Source organism: Ictidomys tridecemlineatus, chromosome 3 (assembly GCF_052094955.1).
Source record: "Ictidomys tridecemlineatus isolate mIctTri1 chromosome 3, mIctTri1.hap1, whole genome shotgun sequence".
Lineage (NCBI taxonomy): Eukaryota > Metazoa > Chordata > Mammalia > Rodentia > Sciuridae > Ictidomys > Ictidomys tridecemlineatus.
In genome coordinates, this window is record NC_135479.1 from 77,952,891 (window position 1) to 77,967,280 (window position 14,390).

At 39.3% G+C, this 14,390-nt stretch overlaps 1 protein-coding gene and 1 pseudogene across 1 annotated transcript in view; both read left to right on the forward strand.

Annotated features, from left to right (window-relative positions):
• The first annotated feature begins 1,403 nt into the window (after positions 1-1,403).
• The window catches only part of Col6a5 (collagen type VI alpha 5 chain), a 137,993-nt gene continuing 125,006 nt past the window's right edge, over positions 1,404-14,390 (forward strand). Inside the window, exon 1 of the mRNA XM_005326998.5 lies at positions 1,404-1,611. The gene's annotated coding sequence lies outside the window, so the exon portion shown is untranslated. The remainder of the gene's footprint in view (positions 1,612-14,390) is intronic.
• Positions 7,355-8,930, forward strand: LOC101960099 (protein AATF pseudogene; annotated as a pseudogene).

Here is a 14,390-nt window from a genome sequence, read left to right on the forward strand (position 1 = left end):
GGGCAAGGGAAGGCATTGGGGAATGAGACTGATTTAATTCTGTGCATCAGCCTCAGTGAAATAAGAGACTCCGAAAGTCAAGGGTGAAATGTTTTCTCTCCTATGTGGAAGCGAGAGCAAAATAAGAGAAAAAGGGGGGGAATTCCATGAAAAATAAAAGGGAGATCAAGGGAATAGAGGAAGAGAATTGAGGGGAGAGGAGGAGGGATGGAAAAAGGGAAGAACTGTAGAATGAAATCGACCAAATCATGCCATGGACATACATGAATAGACTACAGTGAATTCCACCTTTATGAATATCTATAAAGCACCATTTAAAAAAAAACAATAAATAAATAGAAGGAAGATCAGTAGAAAAGAGGAAAGGATCAGGGGGCCTAATCAGGGAAAGAGGAAGCACTGGGGATTGAAATGGAGCAAATTATATTCCACACATATATGATTATTTCAGAATGAATCCCATTCTTATGTAAAATAATAGACTAAAAAATTATGTACATGTATAAGTATGATATAATGAATTCCACTATTATGTCTACTTGTAATGCACCAAAAAAAAAAAATTGGATAGTCCTCACTTTCCTTCCTCATCTTTCTGACCCCATTCTTTCTGAGACATACCTGGAAACTTTCTAATTTACAGTCTAAAGCAATCCCAGAACACCTGAGACCTGGTGTTCTGGAGGTCTGCTGAGCTAGGGTCATCCTCCATCTCTCATGTTTCCTCTTGGTCATTTGATAAACGTTCATCTGAGTAATTTCAATATGTCTCTTCATATGCAGTTGGTATCTATTCATGTACTATAAAATCTCAACCTGAGTCCATGTCCCAGAAAATCACCACCACCCACCCCACCACCACCAACAACAAGAAAACAAATATAAAAAAGTAAGTGACATGTAAGGCTAGCCAGTGCTTTGACAGTTCTTTGCTATGCTCTGTGTGCTAAAATCACATCTGTATTTCTGCTGTCCCCTCCATTTTCCCGCGGTCCTTCCAGAAGTTACCAGATAAACCTGCTGCCTTGTGCGCGGGAGTGCCCAGTTACTTTCTCTCTGGTTCCTGTTTCCCTTAGGACACTGCCTCTCTCTGAGGATTTTCTCTGGTTCCCTGCAGGCTGGCTCTGAGGAATTGTAAATCTTGCAGCCAAATGGCGAGTCCTCAGCCCAAATAGCAGCCGTGACCTCAGCTCCGCAGAGATAAAGTTTGCCCTCTGTTTCTGAGAAGCTCTGCCTTCTCAAGTTCATTTTGGCAGCTAGTGGCTTCCCTGAAACCGTTTGCTTACACAGTGTAGACCCAGCCAACAAACAGCTGGAAGTCTCTGGACATCTTCATTTAAAATCTGCAAAGAGTTAAAAGTCCCAGGGGAGAATTAGGCCAAAGGCACAAGCCAGAGAGGGCTTAAAAGGGCCGTTCAGCGCACGCAGCTGGATGCTCACTTGCTGGGGGTACCCACCTGCCCCGCAGCCCGCTGCGCCTGGGGCTTCCTGCAGCTGGATCCCAGACGCACGCACTGTGCAGTGGCAGCGCCCAGCCGCTGGGGCAGCCCCTCTGGAGAGCTGGGACCGACTTCAGGGTCCTAAGTGTCCCCAGACCCCGGGGAAATCTCGGTGAGTGTTGGGTGCAAGGCAGGGGACCTAAGATGGGTGGGCAAGGGAGCCTAGGACAGATTTGTGGGTGTGAGCTGCTCCCGTGATTTTGCCCCGGTTTGGTGCCCTAAAATCCAGGTTCTAAGGAAGTTTGCAAATGTTTGAGACTCCAGTTCTGAAAGGCTAGACTTTTAGCGGTGCTGTGGTTCAGACCACCAGCATCTTCATTCTCTGCAATCATGTTAGAAATGCAAATTCATGGGCCCTGCACCAGACCTGCGGAACCAGAATCTCTGGTTATGGGAATTAGGAATGTGAGATTAACAAACCCTCCAAGGGGTCCTCATTGCAGCTGAAGTTTGAGAAACCTTGCCCTAGATGTCATTTAGTCTAATACTTGGGCCCCTAACCCCAACACAGGAACCCCCAAATAAATAGCAATGGGTGACTAAACTGAGCCGTAAGCATTAGTGTATTCCAATATAACAAAACACTTGGAAACATTCATGGTTTGTTGTTATTCTGTCTCAAACTGTAAACTGTTCATGAGATTTGCTCAAAACAGCAGTCATGGCTACAATGAACGTTTTGGATTTTCTACGCTGTTTCAAGACACCAAATAAGGTTCTTCCAAAGGCTGAGGGAGTTACTTACTCTCAGGATCTCCAAACCTAAGGCTTGCTATTGCTTTAATCAGGAACCTTGTAATTTGATGCAGTGTTCTATCCTTCACATGGGTTTTTATTCAGCTGCTCCTTCTGAAAAAGAAAAAAAAATGTTTTTTTTTTGGTTATCCCAGAGTGCCAGGTTAGATATTTTGAAAGAGGTATATTTACTTCATGAATTCTGAACAAAAATCCTTTGGAAGAATTTGCTCCAGAAAGACCTATTTTCAATATCTAAGTTTATGGTGTTACAACCTCTAAGTAGAATCAGTAGGGATCCTGAGATTTCTTATGAATTGGAGTAAAAAAGGCAATTCCCTGTGGTTCTGAATCATTCCTTCAGGTGAAGCAGGATCATCATCATTGCTGAGGAGCTGACACATTGGATATTTGATGATGAAGGCACAATTACAGTTTGTTGTGGGCTTTGTTTCTTTTTCTTCTTTGGTAACTTAAACATTAAGTCTAAATTCATTAATGACTTATTCTGAAACTCTGGTTCAAATTTCTTTGCAGATGATTTTTGGTTTTTCTCTCTCTTCAGTGGGTGGATGAAGAATGTAGAGTTTTGATATGGGACTGGCCGTTATCATTCCAAATTATTTCCCCAGAGTTTCCTATCAGTCACATGGTTATGACACTGAATCATTATCAATATACTAAAGCTAAGAAAATATTTAAGATGATGATCATATGGTTAATTATGAATGTGTTTTACATTAAAATGTCTAAAAGTCTTGTTCATAGATTTCAAAAGCTAATCACTGCTTTGTTTGAAAACATAGTTGGTAATGTCAGTAAAACTGGGAGCTGTCGCTTAGAATGTTATAAGACTGCAAAAATAGTTTGCCACTATAAATATTCTGAATCAGAGCTGCACATAGAGCTGGTGCATAAGTACTCAATGAGCATATGCTCAGCATCATTCTATGATGAAGTGCAAGGTTTACAACATATGTCTTGTTTTCATGGTGTCTCATGCTGTGATTTTTCCTCCAAGTTCAAATCACCTTCCAAAAGGGAAGAATTTCTGACCCTGAAACATTTGCCTAAACCCTCTATTTCTGAGAGTGGAGGACATGTATTAACTTAGGATATGTACTTTTCTTGGTATTGCAGTTTGCTTTGAAGATGTCCCTGTCAGTCTTATAGGATCTCAGATTTAAGTGTATCCTGGGCAAGTGCAATAGGAATGGAAATGGCACCAGGCAAAGTGGGAACCTGAGATATGAATGAAATATACGTTTGTCCTTTGAGGAAGTTCTGGCTGGTGGTGTGTGTGGCTGTTTTGTCACTCCCATCCCTGGTACTGTATGATACTGACCTAGATTCCTCTGACCTGTTTGAATTCTCATTCTTCAAGCCACCATGGGGGTGTGTGTGGGGGGGATGGGCATTCTGCCATTTCAGATTTAGATCTCTGAAATGTCACTATGCAGTTCTACATTATTTGATGGTCCCAAGTGATAGTTCAAGTCTTCTCCCTTAGAATGGAATAATTTACTTAGTTAGCTAGTTGTTATCTTGGAAGATAACAGGAACATTAAAGGACCAGAATAATGGAATTAGAGAAAGATAGTGTAGTGCAGTGAAAAAGCATCATCTATGTAGTCAGGGCCTGCAAGCTTTTGGGCAAGCTATGCTACCTCTTTGAGCCTTGGTTCCTTCATTTGTAGGGTGGACATAATTGTATGTACCTTATAGAGTTGAAGTAAGCATTGAGACTATTGGGTTACTGGTGTTGGGGTCCAGGTTCTTGCATCAGCAACAAAGAATGGAAGAAGACATGCAGAAATAACAGGCTAAGTACAGATTTATTGAAGGTGAAGGTGAAAGCAACACTCCGTAAGGTACAGCAGAGTGGGCCAAGTAGGAGATAGAGGCTCGAGGCCCAAATGTTTGGAAATTCTTGTCATATGTACTAAGCTGTGAGCTGTTCATCTCCCTGCATGGGCTGATTGAGGGACATACCCCATTTGCTCCCATTGATTACCTTATGATACCTCATTAGAATACTACCACATTACCCCCATTGATTATGTTATGATTTCATTGAAAAATGGTCTATTTTACCTCCATTGGTTGCTTTAGAATACTGACCCTGTGGTGGAAGTCATCATGGTAATAACTTATTGTAAACAGGGACTTGATGACTCATCTCCTGTCTTGTACTCCTGTTGGCATGTTTCTCATACCCTGCCTCCACCATCTTGGTGTCCCTGAACTTCTACCGAACAATTGAGTGAAACATTGATTATATATTGAATACATACCAGCAGCTGTTAATATTAAAACTTTACAGCTAATTACCTAGGCTAATCTTTTGTTTAACACTAGGGAAACCAAAACAGAAAAATAAGAAAATCGTAGTGTAATAATCTAACAATACAAAAACATTGCCAAAGAAGGGTATTGCCAGATCTTTTACATTTAATAGGTAAATATGTTATAATTTTCTCATATTTTATTCACTAATTATTGATATAGGATGATTGTTAAAGAGTTTATTTATGGGGCTGGGGTTGTGGCTCAGCGGTAAAGTGCTCGCCTAGCATGTGTGAGGCCCTGGGTTCCATCCTCAGCTCCATAAATAAATAAATAAATACATAAATAAATAAAGGTATTGTGTCCAACTACGACTAAAAAATAATTAAATAAAAGTTTATTTATGTATTCTTATGCATACTAAATACCATTGTCTGGACTTAGATTACATAAACTATGAATAGGTTGAGCCACAAAAGTGGCAAATCAAAATAGCAATTTAGACAAATTATACATTTTCATTGTGTAAAATAAGTCCACCAATAGGCAGTGTAGATTAATAAAGGGGAACCATGATTATCAGCGGCCAGGATTCTTTTTGCCTTTGTTTCTACCTTTTTCGGCGGGGAGCTTCCATCTACGACATTGCTCTATGTTCACAAGCTGGCTGTTGGAGCTCCAGATATTTTGTCTGCATTCCATGCAGCAAGAAGGAAGATGCTGCAGATAGATCTATTTTCTTGCTGACTCATCCACCTTCTGTATATATTTCATTGGCTAACCTTACCTATAAAGGAAATTCAGAAATGGGTTTTTATAGCTGGGCACATTGCCCTATCCACCATTCTCTGAATAAAAAAGGAAGGTATTGGGAATATTGGAATATTGGGTAGGCAACCAGACATTTGCAATATTGGAACAAGGAAAGAATAGTTCTTTAGAGAATGGCAAATGGTGTTGGTTGTAGTGGGTAGTGTGTGTATGTGTGTGTATGCATGTGCATGCATGTTGGAGAAGAGGGAATGATAAGCAAGAGTGTGCTAAAGCTGCAGGGAAACTGGATGGCTTGAAGTATTAGGAAAAAAAGAGTTTCCCCCAAATAGAAATACTGCAGGTGGGGAATTACAGGAATAGCGATGAATTAATCTAGTTCTTGAAGCAGTTTATGTAAGTGGCTGTATTTAAATTCCATTGTAATCTTGAGAGGTAAAAAGAACAGATTTTTAAAATATCATTTCATTGAGGAGAAAGTTGAGAATCAGATTGATAAACCCTTGCTGAGGACCATGGGCCCACTTGGTTCAGAGCTGTTCTAGGCCTTAGCTCTTCTGATGCTTCCGTCCTTATCCTTAATAGAGAGGAGGAAGGAGATAGAAGAAATGAGAGAATGAAATTTACAAATTTCCTTTTAACCATGTGATAAGAAAAAAATATTTGGAAAGAGGGAGACATAATCAGATTTTACAAAAAATTTTACTATTTTACAGTAGTGTAACAATTTAAGAGCCCATCTATTGGGGCTCAAATCAGCATTGCACCACTTAATTAGCGGAGAGACACTTGAACAAAATACTTAAACATCATTTTTTTTGTCATGTGGAAATATTGTAGTTCTTGCCTCATAGGGAAGTTGTAAAGTTAAAGAGCAAAGAGGAGTGACTGGTTCGTAATAAGAATCATGTATGTGCTTCATGTTCTACATTGATCATAATTAAGAGAATCGATTAAAAATTATTAAACCTAAGGACTATATTAGTTAAGAGAGCTGACAGCAAAATAATTTTTTAAAAATATGGTAACCATTTAATAAAATGGCAACAAGCAATTAAAGTAGAAAGAGAGGCAAATTTCTATTCTCAATAGTAATAAACTAGAACATAGCTGAGAACTGTGATTGTGAAATGTGTAGGACCAACTCCTGTTGGACCCTGCAATCCTCAGCTTACTCCCCCTGCAAACACACATCCAAAGGCTTCACAGAAAACCTAATACATGGGAATGACCTTATTTAAAAATATTCCCAATAAAAAGGAAACATTGGTTACACTTAAAACAAAGATGAAGCATTGTTCTAGTCAACAGAAGAGAATTGCTCTAAACTCAACATCAGAGAACTCAGGCAGTATTAATCAAGGGCCCCAAGAAAAGCAAGAGATAACGGGAGGCAAATCCAGAGACTACAGAAAGAAAATAAAGCTATTTAAAAACCAACACCCAAGTTAGAAGCAGTATGATGTAAGTCAGCCTTTTGGAAAACAGAATTTTGATTTAGAGGCTTTGGAAAAAAATCACCTTGGTTACAGAGTACAAAGACAGATAAAGTTAAAGAGTGTAATAATAATGGAAAACAGATCAAAAAACAGCATAGGACTAAATAGACATTCTGGGGGGGGGGGACAAAGGGAACCAAACATAAGTATAAAAAATTGCATTTTAAAATTTCAAACTGTCATTTCAAGATGTGTTATGGATTTAAAATAGCTTTTGGGGAAGTTGAAGGAAACCAGAATGTATTAAATGAATGTGTCATAATTTTTCAATTTGAGAAAGAGTCAAATTAAGGAAATGTGAAATTAGATGAAAACTTGTCCAAACAAACAAACATCTGAATTGGCAGATGAAAATTCTCACCGAGGGGCTGGCGTTGTGGCTCAGTGGTAGCGCGGTCGCCTAGCAAGCGTGAGGCCCTGGGTTCGATCCTCAGCACCACATTAAAAACAAATAAAAGTATTGTGTCCAACTACAACTAAAAAATAAATATTTAAAAAAAATTCTCACCCAGTGGAGTAGGGGTTGTGCATCACTTGCACAGCGGGAACCCAGACCTGGTGAATATGTCCGGAATGCCGCCCCTGGCCCTGCAGCTGGAACAGTTGTTGAATCTGCAACTGCGAGAGGCGGATCCTGAGGCCAACCCAGAGGAGGAGGCCACTGCTGCCAGAGTGATTGACAGGTTTGATGAAGGGGAAGATGGAGATGGTGATTTCCTGGCGGTGGGTAGCATTAGAAAACTGGCATCAACCTCCCTATTGGATACCCGGGGAAGGGTGTGGAGATGGAGATTCAGAGGGACTGGGTCTTGGGGAATCTGATGAGGATGATGCGATTGCTGCTGAGGAACAGGATGCTGAGGAGGATGGGGAGAGCAGCCTGGCAGGGAGGAAGAAGAGTAGAAGCAGAAACACCAGGTTTCAGTTTCCAGAAGCATTAGTGACTTTGAGAAATTTGCCAAGGGAATGGATGACCTTGGGAGCGGTGAGGAGGAGGAAGAGGAAGAGGAAGAGAGTGGCATGGAAGAAGGCTATGGCGAGGAAGATGGGGGAGGGTGAGAGTGAGGAAGACAGGGCTGGAGACAAGAGCAGTGAAGATGATGGTGTCCTGATGACCTTCTCCAGCGTCAAGGTTTCTGAGGAAGTGGAGAAAGGAAGAGCAGTGAAAAATCAGAGAGCACTGTGGGACCAGCTCTTGGAAGGAAGGATCAAACTACAAAAAGCTCTGATGACAACCAATCAGCTGCCTCAACCGGATGTTTTTCCTGTTTTCAAGAACAAAGGTGACCCAGAATTTGCCAGCGCCTTAAAAAAAAAAACAGTCACAAATCCCTTAAAGCATTGTTGAGGTCATTGGTAGATCTTCCGGAAGAGTTACTTTTCCAGTATCCAGACAGGTAGACATCGAATAGATGGGATGAAACCCAAAGAGGAAAGTGAGGAGATTTCTAGTTGAAGATGATGAGCTAGTGGAAGAGAAGAAGCAGAGATGGATGACTATCCCAACTTCATGGCAAAGCGTTTTGCTGACTTCACAGTCTGCAGGACCCGGACACTGCAGAAGTGGCACCATAAAATAAAGCTGGCTTCAGGAAAATTGGGGAAGGGTTTTGGTGCCTTTGAATGCTCAATCTTGACTCAGATTGATCATATTCTGATGGACAAAGAAAGATTACTTCGAAGAACACAGACCAAGCGGTCTATCCACTGAGTTCTTGGCCAACCTGAACCAGTAGCTCAACCTGTCCCAGAGAGTTTGCCAGCAGAACCGGAGATCCTTCCTCAAGTCCCTGCCAATGCTCACCTGAAGGACATGGATGAAGAAATCTTCGATGATGATGACTTCTACCACCAGCTCCTTCAAGAACTCATAGAACGAAAGACCAGCTCCTTGGATCCCAATGATCAGGTGGCCATGGGAAGGCAGTGGCTTGCAATCCAGAAGCTACGAAGCAAAATCCACAAGAAAGTAGTCAGGAAAGCCAGAAAAGGAAGGAAACTTCGGTTTCATGTCCTTAGCAAGCTCCTGAGCTTCATGGCACCTATTGACCATTCTACAATGAATGAGGATGCCAGGACAGAGTTGTATCCATCTCTTTTTGGCCAGCTCAACCCTCCTGACGCCGGCCTTGGGGGTTGACTTCGCTGTCTCCTTTGCCATGGGCCTCCCTGCACCCCACCAATCCTGCTAGCTGCTCACCCAGGAGGCAGCTGTGACTCCATAGGGGCTGAGTGGCCAGGGAATCCCTGGGAGGGTACTTTGCCCAGAACGTGTGCCTAGTGCCATCACAAATAAAGAGTATTGTGAGAGAGAGAGAGAGAGAGAGAGAGAGAGAGAGAGAGAGAGAGAGAGAGAGAGAGAGAGAATGAATTTAGGAAAAGAAAGGAAAAGAAAGACATGACAATTAAGAATTCAAGCCTGTGATCCCATCGGCTTGGGAGGCTGAGGCAGGAGGATCGTGATTCCAAAGCCAGTCTCAGCAAAAGTGAGCTGCTAAGCAATTCAGTGAGACCCTGTCTCTAAGTTAAAAATATAAAATAAGGCTGAGGATGTGGCTCAATGGTCGAGTGCCCCTGAATTCAATCCCCGTTAAAAAGAATTTTATAGCCACATGCTGTATATGGCTTTTGTTATATTTTTATTGGATAGCTCTAATTTAGATGGCTCTGGATGGCAAGTTGAAAAGATACCAGAAACACATTCTAAGTCATGCATACCCCCAGTATGTATAACACAGTCCCTTGTTACTCAAAGTGGTGACTGAGAATCAGAGTTTATACAATGCAGACTCTCAAAGCCTACTCCAGAGCGACTGAATCAGTATGCAATTTTACGTGCCCAGGAAATTCATTAAAATTTGAGGAACACTCTCAACCCAGCTGCATTGAAAGGGCTATGGATGCATTGGCAGAGACTTTGATCTTCTTAGCCTGGGGCTGTGGGATGGAAAGCCTTGAGTTGAGATCCTAAAGAACATTTTCATCTTCTGTGTGCACCACAGATCTACAGTTATGCTGCCCAAGAGCCATTTGCCTTATGTGGTTACTGGGTATTTGAAATGTGGCCAGTCTGAGGTGAGATGTGCTATAGAAATAAAATATTCACCAGATTTTGAAGACTTAGTATGAAAAATGAATGTCAAGTTTCTCATTAAAATTTTTTGTATTGCTGCGTGTGGTGGCACACACCTGTAATCTCAGCTACTCAGTAGGCTGGGGCAGGAATATCACAAGTTGGAGGCCAGATGGGGCAACCTAGTGAGAACACAGTCTCAAAAAAGCAAGCAAAACAAAATGAAAAACAACTAAAAACTGAAACAAGACAGAAATTCCCTCTTTCATCACTTCTATTCAACATAGTCCTTGAAACTTTAGCCAGAGCAATTAGACAAAAGAAGAGCTCAAACTATCCCTGTTTGCCAATGACATGATCCTATATTTAGAAGTACCAGAAAACTTCCAGAACTCATAAACTAATTCAACAAAGTAGCAGAATATAAAATTAACACCCATAAATCAATTGTGTTCCTCTATGCCAGTGATGAATCAACTGAAAAAGAAATAGGAAAACTATCCCATTCACAATAGCCTTAAAAATAATAAACTACTTGGGAATCAATCTAACAAAAGAGGTTAAAGTTCTCTACAGTAAAAACTACAGAACAAACAAGGAAATTGAAGTCTATCTTAGAAGATGGAAAGAGCTCCCATGTTCTTGGGATAGGCAGAATTAATATTGTCAAATGACCTTACTATCAAAAGTGCCATACAGATTCAATGCAATTCCTATCAAAGTTCCAATGATGTTCTTCATAAAAATAGAAAAAGGTATCATGAAATTCATTTGGAAAAATAAGAGGCCCAGAATAGCTAAAGCAATCTTTAGTGAGAAATATGAAGCAGGAAACCTCCCAATATCAGAATTATTTTTTTTTTAAAATACACGACAGCAGTGGAAGGCATTAGAATTCTCTTTACACATATAGGGTACAATTTTTCATATATCTGCATATGAAGTATGTTGATGCCAATTTATGCCTTTATACATGTACTTTGTTGGTATTTTTTGTATTACAATTCTTAATACTCATATATACCACAATTTTTTGTATCTCTGTTTGTATATAAAGTATGTTGACACCAAATTCAAGTCTTTATACATATACTTTGTATAATGATGTCCATCACAATCCACCATCCTTGCTAATACCCTACTCCCTCATTTTCCCTCCCACCCCTCTTCCCTATCTAGAATTCATCTATTCCTCCCATACTTTCCCTCCCTACCTGACTAGAGTCAACCTTCGTATATCAGAGAAAACATTCGGCATTTGATGTTTGGTATTGGCTAACTTCACTTAGTATTATCTTCTCCAACACTATCCATTTACCTGCAAATGCCATGATTTTGTTCTTTTTTATTGCTGAGTAAAATTCCATTGTGTATATATGTCACATTTTTAATCCATTCATCCACTGAAGGACATCTAGGTTGGCTCCACAGTTTAGCTATTGTGAATTGTGCTGCTATAAACATTGATGTGGCTGTGTCCCTGTAGTATGCTGTTTTTAAGTCCTTTGGATATAGTCCAAGGAGAGGACTAGCTGGGTCAAGTGTGGTTCCATTCCCAGTTTTCCAAGGAAACTCCACACTGCTTCCCAAATTGACTGCACCAATTTTCAGTCCCATTAGCAATATATGAGTGTACCTTTTCCCCCACATCTTCTCTAACACTCATTGTTGTTTGTCTTCATAATAGCTGCCATTCTGACTGGAATGAGATGGTATCTTAAAGTAGTTTTGATTTGCATTTCTCTGATTGATAGAGATGATGAGCGTTTTTTCATATATTTGTTGATTGATTATATATCCTCTTCTGAGAAATGTCCGTTCAGGTCCTTAGCCGATTTGTTGATTGGGTTATTTGTTTTTTTGGTGCTTAGCTTTTTGAGTTCTTTATATACCCTAGAGATTAGTGCTCTATCTGATGTGTGAGGGGTAAAACTTTGCTTTCAGGACGTAGACTCTCTGTTCACCCCTCAGATTGTTTCTTTTGTTGAGAAGAAACTTTTTGAGTCCATCACATTTATTGATGCTTGGTTTTAATTCTTGCACTATAGGAGTCTTATTAAGGAAATTGGGGCCTAATCCCACATGATGAAGATTAGGAACTACTTTTTCTTCTATTAGACGCAGAGTCTCTGGTTAGTTCCTAAATCCTTGATCCATTTTGAGTTCAGTTTTGTGCATGGTGAGAGATGGGGTAGACCTTAACTTATAGTACAGAGCTATAGTAACAAAAACAGCATGGTATTGACACCAAAACAGACATGAAGACCAATGGAACAGAATAGAAGACACAGAGACAAACCCACATAAATACAGTTACCTCATACTAGACAAAGATGACATAAACATACATTGGAGAAAAGATAGCCTCTTCAAAAAATGATTCTGGGAAAACTGGAAATCCATATGTAGCAGAAGGAAATTTAACCCATATCTCTCAACCTGCAGAAAACTCAACTCAAAGCAGATCAAAGACCTAGAAATTAGACCAGAAATCTTATACCTACTAGAAGAAAATGTAGACTCATCACTTCAACATGTTGGCGTAGGAACTGACTTTCTCAAGAAGGCTCATAAAGCACAAGAAGTAAGATAAAAAAGGAAACAATCAAGAACATGAAGAGAGAGGATACACAATAGGAGAAAATCTTTGTTGTGTGCACCTCACATAAGGTGTTAATTTCCAGAATATACAATGAACTCAAAAAGCTTAACACACACACAAACCCCCCAAAACCAAAAACAATTTTCCCGATCAATAACTGGGCAAAGAAACTGAACAGACTCTTCTCAAAAGAAGAAATACAGTCAACAAATATATGAAAAATGTTCAACATCTCTAGCATAGAGAAATGCAAATTAAAACTATGATGAGATTTCACCTCACTCCAGTCAGAATGGCAACTATCAAGAATACAAGTAACAATAAATGTTGGTGAGGAAGGGCACATTCATACATTGCTGGTGGAACTCAAATTGGTGCAACCACTCTGGAAAGCAGTATGGAGATTCCTCAAGAAACTAGGAATGGAACCACCATTTGACCCAGTTATCCCACTCCCGTCTATACCCAAAGGGCTTAAAATCAGTAAACTACAATGATGTAGTCACATCAATGTTTATAGCAGCTCAATTCACAATAGCTAAACTATATTACCAACTTGGTGCCCTTAAACAGATGAAAGGATAAAGAAATTGTGGTATACATATACAATGGAATATTAGTCATAAAGAAGAATGACTTTATGACATTTGCCAGTAAATGGATGGATTTGGAGACTATTATGCTAAGTAAAATAAGCCAATCCAAAAACCAAAGGTCAAATGTTCTCTTTGATATGTGGATGCTAACATACAACAAGGGAGTGGAGAAGGGGAAGGATAGATATTCAGTAGAGAGGAAAAATGGGAATGAAGAAAGGTGGATAGGAAAAGACAGACAGTGGAATGAATCTGAAATAACTTTCCTGTACATGTAAATGAATACACTACAGTGAATCTCAACATCATGTATATTGACAAGACTGGAATCCTAATTAGACTTAGATATACTCCATGTTTGTATATGTCAAAATTGACTCTACTGTCAAACAAAACAAACAAAACAAACAAACACAAATAAAAAGAAGAAAAAAAGCTGGGGATGTAGCTCAGTGGTAAAGTGCACCTAGGTTCAATCCCCAGTACTACAAAAAGAAATTATGAAATTATGTTTTGAATGTATTTTGAGTTAAGTAAAATTTATTGTTAAATTGATAGTATTTATGTCTTTTTACTTTCATTAATATAACCAATAATAGTTAATTTACAGGGCTGGGGTTGTGGCTCAGTGGCAGAAACTTGCCTAGCATGTGTGAGGCACTGGGTTCAATTCTCAGTACCACTTGAAAATAAATAAAAATAAAATAAAGGTTCATTGGCAACTAAAAATATTTTTTTAAAAAATTACATATGTGGTGTGCATTATATTTTTACTTGGCATTGCCATTCTTCATTGCTTTAGATGGAAAATAGGAATCAAAAAAACCTTAGAATTAATACAGAGTGTAATGCACATTAAATATATTTAAACCTAAAAATGGAAATAACTGTGATATTGTGATCATTAAGCATTAATTATACTTCTTGAAAAAAAGTTATAGAATAAACCCCCCTAAAGTTGGGGGTGGGTATGGGAGTAGGAAGGATGGTGGAATGAGATGGACATCATTACCCCAAGTATATGTATGAAAACACGAATGATGTGACTCTACTTTGTGTTCAACCAGAGACATGAAAAATTATGCTGTATTTGTGTACTATGAATTGAAATGCATTCTGCTGTTATATATAAGTAATTAGAATAAATAAAATTAAAAAATTTTTTAAAAACCCCTAAACTTCAAAAGATAATTTCATGATACTAGATGGGAAAACTCATTTTACTCCCATAAAATGGAAACAAAAGATTAAAGAAGAAGAAGGAAGTAAAAGCACACTAATTAAAAAAAATCAATAGAGCATTATGGTTACACGAAGTAGTTGGGTTCA